The following is a 15,071-nucleotide window of genomic DNA, read 5'->3' as shown; positions in this document are numbered from 1 at the left end:
ATAGTTCCATATGTGTTCATTCAGGGTCCTTCTGTGATGTCCACGGCCATTTACACCTTTCTTCACTGGTGTTCTGCTTTATGTGGTGGGGTTTATTGTTTTGCTTTCCTTTCTTGTGTTAGCTTCTAGACTTGATGTGTGGCCTGTCAAGAGAAAGAATCTCGGTAGATAGGCAGTATTCAGGAAACTTTTTTTTTTTTTGTCATATATTTAAGTCAGGTTTGGTTGGTTGGTTGATTGGTTTTTCCTCTGTGTAGCCTTGGCTGTCCTGGAATTTGCTCTGTAGACCAGACTGGCCTTGAACTCAAAGAGATCTGCCTGCTTCTGCCTTCTGAATGCTGGTGTCTGCCACCACCACCCAGTTTAAGCCAGGGTGTTTTAAGAATGCTTTATTTAAAACTAATAGGAAACATGTGAGCAAACCAAAAGCATGCACACTTGACTATAGCTTCAAAGAACCCTAAGAACTCTACTTCTTTACTATTAGGAGCTGGCGTGCACGGGCTTTGTTTTTCTCTGAATATGGTATTGAATAGATCTGAGCTTTTCTACATTCTCACATGCAGTCCCCTGGAGACCAGATTTGTTATATTTTGAAATAGTTATTTGAAACTGGCATGTGGCAGCAGAATTTTGCAGTGTATCTTTTCATGCTGGGTTATCTGTCACCTTCATGTTCGTAGATGTACAGCAAAAAGCTGGTGTCAGTTTCTTGGTATGAGCTAAGTTGCAGTTCTGTGCACTGTAAAATTTGCATGAAGAAAGCAAGTGCTCCTTTTCATACATCAACCTGAAGTAGCAAGTTAGTCTTAGCCTGATTGGGTCTAACTTCTTTGCATAGTCATAAATAAGAGAAACCATGAGGGGTTAGTAATCTGCTTTTATTTTCATGTTCTACGTAAACCTACCCACCATTTCTAGCTAGTAAATATAAAGCTATTTATAAGCATCAAAAGCTTTATATTTGAATGAACATTCTTCATTAGCTTCATTAAAACGACGCTGCGGCTCTTATTGTAGTTTCTACCTATTGTATTAGTCACTGTTTTTTATCAGTTTCTTTGCTGGTAGTAAAACATAAAGGACATTTCTGCTTTAATATTAATGTATTGCCCCTAGATTTTTTTAAGTGGCAGGTTGTTAATTTTTTAAGCATATCAACTGTAGCATAGTGTAGTCCTTTGAGAGAAATTAGTAAAATGAGGATAAGATGGATACAGGATTCTAACAGCTTGAAAATAAGAGTATTTGACCAAAATCTCTTTTGTGCTCCCTCCTCTGGTTCTGTTTCAGTAGTCCTGGAACTGTGCCTGTGCACTGTTTGCAGTGAGGCTATAAAACTGAAGCATGGTTTTGGTGGTGGAAGCCAGAGCGGGTGGTTCCAGCACCCCAGCTGGCAGTAAGCTCTCCCTAGGTTTATGAATGTAGTTAGATGGCCCCCAACTGTTTACAAGACAGCAGAGGTGAGATCTTTGATTGACAAGTCAGAAATGCATTAGATCATTCTCTCTGCCATTCTGTGGTTCATGCTGTTAGAAATGTCAGCCTCCAAGTTTGAATGGCAGCCTGAGGGCCTTAGAAGCTTTTTGTTTTCTGAGATGGAAACACAAATTGGATGTGTGCCTGAGCGCTTCATCCTGGGCTGTAATTTCATCTTTTAGCTAAGAACCACAAGGTACACGAGCAAAGCACCCTGTAAACAATAATACTGTGGAAAAAAAATAAACAAGGTCGTGTTTCTGGTACGTTGATCCGATGGTGTCCTGACCTCTATCACGTTGAACATCTCCACTCTGATTGCTGTTCCCTTTGGCATTACAATGAGAGAAAGAGACTGGCGTAGAGGGAAAGATTTAAAGTTGCAGTGTCGTTGCGCGTTCCTTGTATTGGTCATGAAATATTGAACTGTCAGAATGTGACACTGAGTTTTTAAGCAACCTTTCTTGTTTGAGGTGTTCACAGTTCATTCCTTTCTCCCCTGTTTGTCCACTTTCATTCATAGGGTTGGAAGTAGTTGCCTTAACCACATAAAAACGGACAATGTTAAAGAGATATGGCACTAGTAGAGTCAAATGAACCTAACACTTGAACAAAAATGCAAGCTATGAGGTTAAAGTTGAGTTAATACGTAGATATCAGGGTTTATGAAGAGCCCCATCATAAGGAAGAATCATATTAGAGAATCACCTCTGTGTCTGAGGCTGAAGTTAAGAAAGCTCTGGTAGACAGGAGCAAACAGTGTGCCGACTATATCACAATGCTGCTGGTCAAATAGAAAGTTCACCCAATATTTTTTATTTATTTATTTAGATCTTTAAAACTTTTGAATTGCATTTACTTGTGTGTAGGGCGTTTGTGTAGAGGGCAGAGGACAGCTTGCCAGAGTCAGTCCTCTCTTTCCCTCTGGGATAGAAGTCAGGCTTCATGGGAAGCACCCTTCCCTGCTGAGCCATCTCACCAGCCCTAATCCCACTATTTCAGTATTAAATCGAATGATGAATTCATCAAAGATTGAAATTGTAGTAAGAAAAATAATGTTTTAATGTGCAAAATTTATATTTTATAGTAATATTTAAGAAGAATCATTTAAACCAGGTGTTGGTGGCACATGCCTTTAATTTCAGGACTCAGGAGACAGAGGCAGGTGGATTTCTGTGAGTTCGAGGCCAGCCTGATCTACAGAGTTGGGTTCCAAGACAGTCAGTGCTATTCAGAAAAACCCTGTTTCAAAAAAAAAAAAAAAAAAAAAAAAAAAAAAAAAAAGGAAAGGAAAGAGAGAGAGAGAACAAAAGAAGAACGACTTTGCTTATCTGTCCCGGCCCCCCCCCCCCATGTTTTGTCTGCATGTATGTGTGTGCAACACCCATAGAGGCCAGGAAATAGTGTTAGATCGTCTAGAACTGAAGTTACAGATAGTTCTGAGCCACCATGTAGGTGCTGGGAACTGAATCTGGATCCTTTGCAAGAGCAGCCAGTGCTCTGGACCATGGAGTCATCCATCTCTCCTGCTCCAGTTGAAGTGAGGTTCTAGGACTGGAACCCAGGGTACATGCATGCTTGTGTGCTCCACCAGAGAGCTACCTATATTCTCCCAATAGCTCTTAACTCCTGTTCTGAGGTCATGATAGGACACAGGCAGTAGACTTTGTAAAATAAAGCCCTGCTCTATTGTATCCAGAGATATGCTCCTTATTTTTAGAAGTAGAGTACTCAGAAAGTAAGACCCAAGCCTCTAAAAAACCAAAACAAAAACTGGAATGTAGGGAATGAGACCAGGAATGTGCACATTTACAGTCTCCTGAATTTAATACAAGGAAGTTCCAAAATTTCTTCCCATGGTATATTATTAATGCTTTAGTTAAAAACTGCTCACATGCTGTGCACTTTTAACCATCGCTCCTGTGTGAGAATTAGCTTGGTTACTTTTATTCCAGGCTTAGTTCATGAGAAAAAAAAATCAGTATATCTACAAAACTATGGAATTTCAGTATTGGAAAGGACACCAGAGGACAATATGTCACTTGTTTCATAATACAGGTGTCCTTTATGATATGTGTTTGGCAGGGGGTCATCTAATCTATGTTTGATCTTTACCTGTATGGGAGAAGTGAAGTCAGCAAGGTTTCTTGTTTGTTTTTTCCTCTTTGTTTGGTGTTATGAGGAAGATTTCCTGCAAGGAGTCAATTTTTTGTTTGCTTATTGTTCCTGACTCTGTGTTTTGTAGTAATACAGAGTAATTGTTCTTTTTTCATATCCAGTTGTTCCCACCCCTATATTCTTGGTTTTACATTTGCAGAGTCAGCCAGTCGGGATCAGAAAATATAGTTAGGCCTGTGATGTATACTGAACAGACTTTTTTCTTGCATTTATTCCTTAAACAGTATTGAATGACAGTTGCATGCGTAATAGTTACATTTTACTAGATTTAAAGAAATCTAGTGAGAAACATTTGGGCAGATTTGTCCATGCAAATCCTGTGCCCTATATTTTTATGTATTGCTCTTGAACTACTAGGGATGAGTGGGGTTTGGGGGAGGGCTGAAACTGATCTTTTTGGATTCGGAATAACAACTTTATATGTTGAGGAGACCTGTCATTTTGCTTTATCTTCTGTTTAACATGTTGAATGTTTGTGATTCTGCAGTTTCTTTGGAAGATACAACCATCATTTCTGTCCTTTTTGTACCCTTATTTGGGGGTTACCATTTCTGATTGTCCTTCCTTGTGAATACACTCCCATCTTGACATTGTCTTCATTACAATTCAGAATCCATAACTAGGTACACTGCTGCAAACCAGTAGACCATAATAGGCCTGGGAGTGTGGCTTAGTGACAGTATACATGCTGGGCATGTATGAAAGCCTCAGCTTGTAGCCCTAGCCCTGCGAAACACCCTGGAAGTCCTCTGTAGTTATAGTATGTAGAGTACATGTGGGTAGAGTTGGGCTTTGGGGAGAGGGGTTTCCTTTGTTTGTTTGTCTGAGACAGGATCTGACGTTGTAGTTTGTCCTGCCCTCATACTTGAGATCTTGTCTTTTGAGGGCTAGGGTGCATTTGTTTTTAAATATAATTTAGAAAATGTAACTTAATTATGGCAGCGTAAAATTAGAAACCTTTCTAGGAGGTTAGCCAAGGCTGTTTCCTCACCTTTTGTTTGAAGTCAGAAAAGCATATGTAAGCACTTTGACAATGATATAGCATAGTGGCGTATCGAAGTCATACAGGTATTTGAATCCTAGCTCCAGTTCCCGAAGATGGTGAACATCTGCTGAGAGGTATTGTGGAGCTCCACACTGCACTAATTGAATTACTCTTTTCTGGAGTTGCCGACTGCACTAATTGAATTAGAGAGAGAGAGAGAGAGAGAGAGAGAGAGAGAGAGAGAGAGAGAGAGAGAGAGAGAGAGAGAGAGAGAGAGAGAGGAGGGAGAGAGAGAGAGAGAGAATTCCAGCCTTTGTGGGAGAGGTTTTAAGAGATATGACTGATGGTGTGTACTGTGCTGCTATCTAATGGCAGCCTCTGGAACTACTCCATGGTCTCCAGGGAAGAGAAGGTAATCATCTGATCTGCTGTGACCTCGGTCTAACCCCATCCTGGTTAGTTCAAAAGGTCCTAGCATGTATTTTATAATTATGAATTGAGGAAGAAAGAATCTGATTAATTTCTTAGAATTAAAATGTCTTTTATTAGACAAAAGATTTTTATAAAGAAGAGTAATTATTCAACTGAATTAAAATTTTCTAAGCTTTAATCAGTAAAACTGATTATGATATGCTTTTTCTCTTTTTGCCTTGTATGTGTCAAACATTTAAAAGGAATTGCATGCATAAATTGTCATAGAAGAATAGACAGAATGAGTAATAACAGATTGTATTCCTAAATAGGACTTCTTTCTGGTGGTCAGAAATACTTTCTGGCAGTCAGTAGATTTAAAGGTGCTGTGAGCTAGGCATAGCACATACCTGTAATTCCTGTACTCGGGAAGTTGAGATGGGAGTATTTGAGACTAGTGTGGGCTATGAGACCTTGTCTCAAGATAGGAACAAAACACAAAAGAGGATATGTAATCTTGCAGGTATATGATTCTGCTTATATAAAACGAAAATTTGCTATAGGAAAATTAATTATGGCAGAACCAGAGCAAGCTGTAAGTAATGCATTGGTCTACTAGATGGCTTAAATATAGTTTTAACATAAATTTGGGTGTGTCTGAAACTCTCCATAGTGAAGTAGGTAGTTTTTTTCTTTTTTAAAGAATGTGTTAGTTACAACTTAGTGCTTTTTATTTGTGTATTTGGGTGTTTGTTTGGGACAGGATCTCATCATCTCAGCCTAGGCTGATTTGAACTTTCGATTGTGGGTGAAGCTGTCCTTAAATGTCTGGATGTTTTGGATTTTTTTTTTTGTTTCCATCTCATAAATGCTAAGGTTATAGGCATTTACCACCACATCTAGCACAATTTAATAATTCCTAAAGACATCGTGCAATGTATTTCTGTACAGCACTAAAAACAATAGAAGACCAATCAAGTGTGGAGTGGTGTTGCCTGCAGAAGAGGAAGAGCCAGATAAGTCTCTGTGAGTTCAAGGCCAGCCTGATACATAGCAAGTTCTAGGTCAGCCAGGCTGCATAGAAAGATTCTACCTCATAAAACAACAAATCATTATGAACCATATTTTGGTTTCTTTTAACTCTGTGTATTCTACCTTTCAAAATAGCCCTTAACAGAAGCAGACATATATTAATATGTATATTCATATGTATTACTCACTGGATTCATGGAATATGTATGTACTGGCACTTCATTAATCAGTATAATCAGGTGCCTTTTTGTGTGCATGTACTTGAATAGATTGACAGATATCTTTCTCTGTTGCTCTCTGCTTTTTTAAATTTTTTAAATTTTTATATGTATTTGTGTTTTGCCTACATATATACCTATGTGAGGGTGCCAGATCCCTGGAACTGGACTTACAGACAGTTGTGAGCTACCATGTGGGTGCTGGTACTTGAACCCAGGTTCTCTGGATAAGCAACCAATGCTCTTAACCAGTGAACCATCTCTCCAGCCCTTTATTTTCCACTTTTTACTTAGATTGAATCTCACCAGGCCTGCAAGTCTAGCTAGCCAACTTGCCCTGGGATTTCCTGTCTTCACCTCCTGCTAGAATTGGTTATCCATTATGCCTGTGCCATCTCCTTAGCTCCATGAACATGTCAGTATTTTATGCCCATGTTTTTACTTGCGAAGCTGGGTTACTTGGGTTTGATGTACTAATTACTTTCATTAAAATGACAGAAATAAGATATGCAGTTTGCTTGCTTGCTTGCTTGTTTGAGGCACAGTAACCTGTAGCCCTAGCTGGCCTGGAACTTGCTATATAGACTAGGCAAGCCTCAAATCTTCCGTGATCCTTCTGCCTTTGTCTCCATAGTGCTAGGATTATAGGCTTGAAAAACCATGCCTGGCATTGACACATAGTTTTTATAGTGATTTTAAGGAAATTTTACTGAATTATAAAATACCATTGACATCATAGACATCTAAATCCTACAAATAACAGGATCGTAGCTTTATTCTACTTATCGGTATGTGCCAGGTGTTTTAGAAAGTATTGAGCATAAATTAAGATTCAGACTTGGACCTCAAGGAGCTTTTAGTTATTCACTAGACATTTATTGAGAACCTGTGTACAAGCTCCTATGCATATGGGAGGATAGTACTGTTACCTTACATTCCCTTTCCCCAGTCATTGAATTAAATATTTGGTTTAATAGCAGTCCAAGGAAAGTCATGTATTTATTGTCATATCCAGTATAACTCATTTCAGCAGAAAAGAGCAATACATGTCACACTTAGAATGCCTCTCGAAAGGTTTGCCTTTTTACTTTACACACCCTTTCAGAGATCACTGGTGGGTGACCTGGGCAGCTCTACAGGAAAGTGAGATATTTGCCACAGTGCCTCCTGCTGGTAGACAATTCTCCATCCTTCTCTACCTTTGATAGTACCCATCTGGGGTTTGGTCGTTACTTCAAGTCTTCGGCTATCAATGAGTTTATTCCATTTAAGGTAGAAAGCATTTTTTTAAACAGTATTTCTAAAGCTTAAATTGTCCTGGGACCAGCTCTTGATATAAAAATTCATAGAAACCAGTTTTTCACAGAGAGTGGTAACTCCTTGCCGTAGTGCTAGAATGTTAAAATTCACATTGGCCAGGTTGTTCTGTAAATTAAACACTGACAGCTACCCTCAGGGGAACAGCCAATGTATTTATGATGATGTGCTGATTACACAAAATACACTGCAAGCAGAAAACAGCTGCAGAGAACAAACCTCTTAAAAAGAATACACTTACAAATAGCACCCTCCGTGTTTCTAGTGGTGAGTGTAGAATACAGCATGCTAATGCAGTTTTCTTACTTAGTCTGCCTGAAAACAAAACAGTCTGAAGGAGATAAGTTCATTTCTGGTTGAATGCACAAGCGGCACCAACATAGCAGTGCACATATTTCCCTTCTGAAGAGCATGGCTAGTACACAGATTTCAGGGGTGGGGTAGCCCAAGCTCTCCCCCTGCCCCCCCCCAACTCCCATTTTTGTTATTAGGTTTTATTAGTGCTTTTCTCATATGCAGAAGGGCATGGCCTTGAGTTGCTAAAGGTTCTGAACACTTGAAGGATAATACACAATGAATTGGACAAGAGGACATCTAAATCGTGGTTAAATTTTTCTGGTAGAAGTTCAGTGTTAGGGTTTAGTTATCAACATTTGAAGACACAGCTCAATGTTTTCAGCACTATTAATAGTATTGAATATGTTTGCCCTTGGAATTAATAAAAGAAGTCATGACTCTTTGTGGTAAGGGCTTTGTGATGTCTTAGAATCTGGGGTTTTTGTTGTTTGTTTTTTCAAAAATACGGAGTTTTCAGACTGGAATGGCTGGGTTTTCTCAGGAGACTTTTAGAAGAATTGGGCCTCAAGTATGTCCCTTTTAGCCATGCATGTTACTGGCCATGTATACATAGGAAAGGAAATTAAAAAAGTTTTTTGGATTTCTCTGCTTGAGCTTTTTTCTTTTAGAGTTAGGGTCCAGTATCTATAAATATATCTCAGCAACAGAGAGTGCTAGCTTCTGCTTAAATCAGTAGAATATATGTTGATCTTCACAACATAAATCCGCTGGAGCCAACTGTAAGGGATGTCAGTGGGACGTAGTGATTGGAAACAGTTCACTTCACCGCCTGAAACTAAGAATCAACTCTTCAGTGTATGGATCACTGGTATGTAATAATCGACTATTATTGGTCTGTCTGTTGGTCGCTTTTTAAATCAGTTTGGAACCTCCTGGAGTTATTTTCTTGCTCTGCTGACATCAATCCCATGTGGCAGAGGAGTTGTGTATAATCGCTTTGGTTTAATCAATAGAATAATTGATAAACCAGATAAGATTTAAACTGATTATAGCATCAACAGAATTCCCTGGAGGCCTTGGACTCTCTTAATTTTGACATGTGTGTTGTGTACCCTGAGGATGAAGTGCAGTTTGAATTATCTGTTTTTATTTGCTTAATGACGGGGAGGGTGTTAAAGTCAAATGTTTAATTAACCCAGCAATGGGCTGCGTTGTCACTTACACACAGCTGATTGAGATATCTCATGGAGAATACTGAATAGGAATGATAATGCGGCACCGGGATGGAAGATTGCTTTTGCAATCCATTTGCTGGGTCACTGCTTTGAATGTCTTATTGGATGAAAGGCATTCAGCCTGGAGAAAAAATTTAGCATTTAAGTACATTTTGTTCTCTCCTCCCCCTTTGCCCCCTCCCTACCCTGAAGTTAACTAAAACAGATATGTTCTAGGTTTAATAAGCCATCCATGTACTAGTAAGAGATCAGGGGAGCTGGAAGCCTCAAGCTACATAATTTCCTGTGGAAACGGAAAAACCCTACTAGCCTCTAGGGTATTCTAACTGTTAGCTCTTTTGTCTGTCCGTCACATCTCTATCTATCCCTTGCTGTTATTGTAGGATTGTCTTTGATTCCTTGTCTCTTGCCTCTTTTGTAGTGTTTGCTAGTGCATTTACCTCCAGGGCCACAGGCAGACACCTTTTCTCCTCCACAGTTCTCAAGGATAGTTTTGGCATTCAACACACTGCCTTCTATTTGCTCGTATTTCTTATTAGGTATTATAGTGAGTTAAACTGTTGAGAGATATGAGTAATATTTTTGCTACTTTTATTATGTGAACAATTGGTATCATATATATTTGATTTTTGAGAGGCAGTTTACTTTCTGTATGAACCATGAAACTAGGTCAGTAAAGAGTCCAATAGCCTGCACTATAAAAAAAATGCAGCCTAGGCAATTGGCATTTTAATGACTTGCCACCTACAAAATAAATATCTCAAACTTTGTAATCAAATGTAAAATAATTCTCAGGCATATGAGTAAAACTTTTTTTTAAAGAAAAGAATCATTGTAGCATTCTTTTTGTATGGTTCTTATGTTTTTTGGTTGGCTCTTTCTTTCTATTCCCTCAAAGATCTAAGCCAAGGATGTACTAATTTTTTCCTTTGCTTTAGTCATTTGTATTCCAGAGAACACAATAGGGAGAAGGATACAAGATTGATTCTTTATGTGTGTCCTCCTGAAAGCATAGTCTGGTGGGGTTTCAAAGCAATAGAAGCATGCAGCTAGTTTCCAGGCGCAGGTTGGACTTCTGCGGGTCAAGGCAGACCAGACAAGTAGCTTATCTTGAGGGACGCAAGTAATAGACCAAATATAGAGCAGCTATTTCAGGAATCATGTAGGTCATTTAATTATCCATTATGATTGAGTGGCTAATGCTCTTTTGGCAATTACATGACCTCTGTTATTCTTGAAACCTTTCCAGGCCCTCGTGGGCCGAATGACCCAGCAGCAGTCAGTGCTCTCAGACTTCATTCCACTCAGAAGGAAAGGAGATGTTGGGAAGCACTGGCATTTAGAAATGACTGCTTTCTTTACTGACCACTACCCAGAATGCCCTTTGTACAGCAGTCAGTGAGAGGCAGCTAATTCTGGAGCCTTGTCTGCGGAAGAAAAGATGTTCAAAAGGGTGGTTTCTCTTAGAGGGATTTTGTCAGGATATACCGAAATGTGAATATCACAGATTTCAGAGGTTCCTCCTGTAGTATTAAAATCACTGTTTGATATTCATCAGACTCTGAAATAGGCAAGGCAGTTTTAATTTTAATTCCATAAAGTGACAAAATACAATTTGTGATAACTAATACCAAATTTTACTGAAAGATTTATTAATGCCAAAAATGCCATTGAATCGAAGAGCCACTTTAAAGAGCTATATATACTGGGCTCTTATACAGCCTTAGAAACCAAACATTTATTTAAAAAAAAAAAACAGAGAAGAGATTGTAAGGATATGTAATTGATGGGAAAGTCCACTGGATAACAAGAATAGAATAATTTCTCAATAATATAGGAAGTAAGAGAATGATCAAATATTGGTAAGTTCATAATAAAATTATTAGAATTACCTACCTCTGTCTGGATTTTTGGCAAGTACTTATTTAGTTGGCGTGGTTTTTATTTTTATTCCAAAATGGTGAGGATCAAAACTATAATAATCCAGGAATGTCTGAATTAATGTTTCTCACTTGTTTTTTAACCAACAAAGGATTGCTAATATTACCAAAGAAAATTCTTCATTTTGATTAATGACAGGGAATAATTTTGTAAAAATAAACAATGCAGGTTTCATATGATTCTCCATATAGAAGACAGAGACTATGGAAAGTAGTAATAGTGTAACCAAGTTGTCGAATGCCAGAAATGTAAACAAAATGGTGTATCGTTAGCGGAATGGATGATTAGAGGTGTGTGGATATTCTCCAGTATTACAACAACTTAAGACCATAGCCTCGGGGATAAGTTTTGTTAGAACACACAAACATATCCTTTTAAATTGTCGTTTTTAAATAGAAAGAATTTCTATTATTATTTTGTTGGAGAAAAATACTTTTTAAAATCTGATATTTGTCAAAAAGCATTTTATTAAACAAAGAACACAAACAAGATTATTTATTGCTGGGGAAGTAAAATTACTTCATCATCCCAAATAAATATATTAAACCACTCCTGATAGAACTCCAAGTTAATCTGTTTTGGTTTTATTTTCATTTTGCTGTTTGATAATGTTAGCATGAACATTAGAGGAAATGAATTATCAGTGTGTGACTTTGGCCCTTTCAGAAAAGAAGCATGCTTCTCTTACATTTAAATTCTTAGTCCAATTCTACCCCTGTAAACCTACTTAGAGACCCAATGATCCAGTTGATATAAGTTCTGCTATCTGCTTTCTTTTTAAAAACATAACCCTTTCCCCCTTCTTCCTATAATAGATATTATCAGAAAATGAGATGGCAAGACTTAAAGTAAAAGCAAGGATTAAAAGATCAAGTATAAGAATATAGCTAGCATTCTTAGCATTTTAAGAGAAAAGCAAGGAGTATAAAGCATGGTACATGATCTTTTTTTCTTAAATGTGCCTCTGTTCTTTTAAACACATTTAAGAGCTATGCAGGACCGAATTATTCAGTCTTGGAAACCAAATATTTACAAAAATCAGTGAAAAGAGCAGAGTTTATAAATTTAAGAAATATTTGTTAAGTGGGAACGGTCACAGGGTAGTAAGATTAGAATGATTTTTTTAAAGCGTTCTAGTTTATTAAAAAGTAAAAAATTGCAAATATTTATAATAAAGGAAATAAGAGGATGACCAAATACAGGCAAGTTTATAGTAAAAATAAATACCAAAACAAGAACACAAAACAATCTGTGGTTTTGTTTTTGCAACTACTTGTTTAGTTGGGGTGTTTTTTATATTTGTTCCAAAATGGTGATCATTTGGAGGATATTACAGTTTATCAAGCTAAAGAAATCTTAAATTTCTTTGAAGATAATGTTGCATTTTAATAAACTGGTAATACTCAATCCAGGAAGATACCTAAGATGAGGAAAATAAGAAGAAACCAAAGACCATGTGAGGAACAGGAATGCAAGAAGTCACAGTTCATTGGGGTATGGATCCACCTCCCAAAACCTCTGTAGAATGCAGATGCCTGTGAGTTACAAAACTAACCGGACATTCTTAGGAGAAGCAAATGTTTATTTGCCTCTTAACTTGTATACAACGGTATGAATAAGATAGTGTATAAAAAAGACAGCAAAGAAAATTGTGCTTTAAAAGACATTGTCCCAAACACATATTCAGGAAAGGTAATATTTTGAAGAGGGCAAAATATTCTTTGAGGTGCATTTAAATTTAAAAGTTTTGTGTTTGGGTCACATGTTAGGTGTGCTTGGCTTTTTATTTCAGTCTTTCAATCTCAAATTCTAGCAAGCTTATATTTATTTTACTATGCTTATTTAGCCTTATGAATTGTTTTTGGTTTCTTTTTGTGTTTTGGTTTTGGTTTTTTGAGACAAGATTTTTCTGTGTGACCATGGCTGTCCTAAAACTTGCTCTGTAGATCAGGTTGGCCTTGAACTCACAAAGATCTTCCTGCTTCTGCCTCCTGAATACTGGGATTAAAGGTGCTAGCTACCACACCAGGCTGTTTTTGTTTTTTTTAAATCATGAAATATATGTATGAAAAAAAAATTTTAAAAAGGAATAGTGGCCCTAATCCGACCAGAAAATCACCATCCTATGGGAACATATACAGGTCTACTTTGCTGTTCTACTTTCAATTTTAAAATATTAAGCCATATTGTTATAGTTTGGTGACTGCATTGCCATGTTCAACAGAAATAAAATATTTTAAAAATTTCACAGCCTACAGATTTGGGAGGGTAAGGAATAAAGTATGGTTGATTTTTCAGTTAAGTCTTTAGAGCCCCAAAACTTTGTTTAGTGTTTAAATGGACTATTATTCTGGTGTGGAACATGTTAACCTAATTACAAATTCCTATGTATACTCAGAGTCATTGCTAAGTTGATGTTCAAATCTTTGATTAAGAAGTCACAAAGCTAAATATGTTCAGACAGCTGTCATCTCTCCTCTTCAGAAAATAGAGATAACTGTTTTGGTTATTTTGGGACGAGGTCCCCATATTGATTACTGCAAATTTATTTTTCTCTCATATTTAGACTTTTAATGATACTGTTAAAATATTGTCTTGATTGGGATGTTTCCTGACTTGAAAGTTAGCAAAAGCAACATTGGTGCCCTTCCCTTGTAATTCCCTGGTGCAGTTCAGCTATGTCTTTATCTGAGCATCTCAGTACATAGTTGAGCTTGTTTATCTTAGAAGAGCAGGAGTCAGGCTTTTAGGGAGTGAGCTACATGTTCCAGAATAACAGACTCCGATGCTGTTTGACTTGAAAAACATTTGATCTCTTACATTAACAGCCCATGTCACTGTAAGAGCGACTACAGTCAGACTGTTCGGTTTTCTGTTATTTAGCTTTGAAATAACCGTTACTGCTGCTCCAAAATACCTGTGTATAAAATTGTACATTGGCTGTCCCCCCAGGACTCGTAAGTAAGCATGGTGATGTGTGTGGTCAGAGGGAGGACATTTTGTTGGCTTTGTTTTAAATAATAACTGTCCCTATCTAAAAGATGTTCTTTCTGACCCCAGTAGTGTGCTGTTTAACTTGTGTACATTTGCAGATCTAGCAACATCTTAAGCAGATTTTTGTTTGTTGCTAATAATATATGTACTCATTGGCTATTAATTTGAACCTTTTTATTTTCTTCTCTTAATAATAAGGAGTTTAGGTTCTCTAGCACTTAACCTCAAAGATTGTTTTGTTTCTCCGAGTACAGTTTGCACAGTAGTTGTTGAACACAGGGAAGCAAGACTTTAAGGACTTTAGGTTTATTAGAATCTGGTACTATTTTGCTTTATTTGGAAATGTTCTGCTCATAATTTCTGTGTTAAATAGTTTGGCAGTTAGAATTAGGTTGTGGTATTCAAAGAAAAAAACGATTTGTGAAATCAGGTTGGTTTCCTTTTTCTTTGAGAAAAATCTCTTTTAATGATAGAATGCAGCCTCTTTTATTCATGGTGGGACTTGCCTTGATTATTTAATCCCTTCCTTCTTTCCTCTATTTCCTAAAGTTTGTTTCCTTATTTTTATTTTTATTATATAATGAAATACTACCAGGCCACCCCAGTACTTCTAATTTAACATAAACACATACACACACCCTAGCATAAGTGTAAGTGGTTGAAAGGCAACCATCTATCTAGGGAATTGTTCTAAATACTAAATGTGTCCATGTGTTTTTGACGTGACATATTTGTAATATTTATGAATACAGAAAGCACTTTCTGTGTTAGCTGTAGGTATCAAAGCAGTGTGTTTGAAGACTTTGTGCTGTGCAGATCTGGCTTGTGAGGTAACGACAAGTGTTTGCCTGCATAGACAATATATTTTTCCCCCTGAGGTCCCCACACACCTAGTTTCCCTCAAGCTCATCATCTCTGTCAGGTTAATCAATAGGCACCGTATGGCAGAGGGTCAGTAATCAGTGTCATCGTGCCTTTAAATCG

At 37.4% G+C, this 15,071-nt stretch overlaps 1 protein-coding gene across 11 annotated transcripts in view; it reads left to right on the top strand.

Moving 5' to 3' along the window:
- The window catches only part of Btrc (beta-transducin repeat containing E3 ubiquitin protein ligase), a 174,831-nt gene that overhangs the window by 75,923 nt on the left and 83,837 nt on the right, over positions 1–15,071 (top strand). The window lies entirely within an intron of this gene.

The sequence above is a fragment of the Alexandromys fortis genome, unplaced genomic scaffold, assembly GCF_014885135.2.
Source record: "Alexandromys fortis isolate MF-2015 unplaced genomic scaffold, M_Fortis_MF-2015_v1.1 scaffold_16, whole genome shotgun sequence".
In the NCBI taxonomy this organism is placed as follows: domain Eukaryota; kingdom Metazoa; phylum Chordata; class Mammalia; order Rodentia; family Cricetidae; genus Alexandromys; species Alexandromys fortis.
The sequence above is the reverse complement of the archived record's forward strand: the minus strand, read 5'-3'. Positions and strand labels throughout refer to the sequence as shown.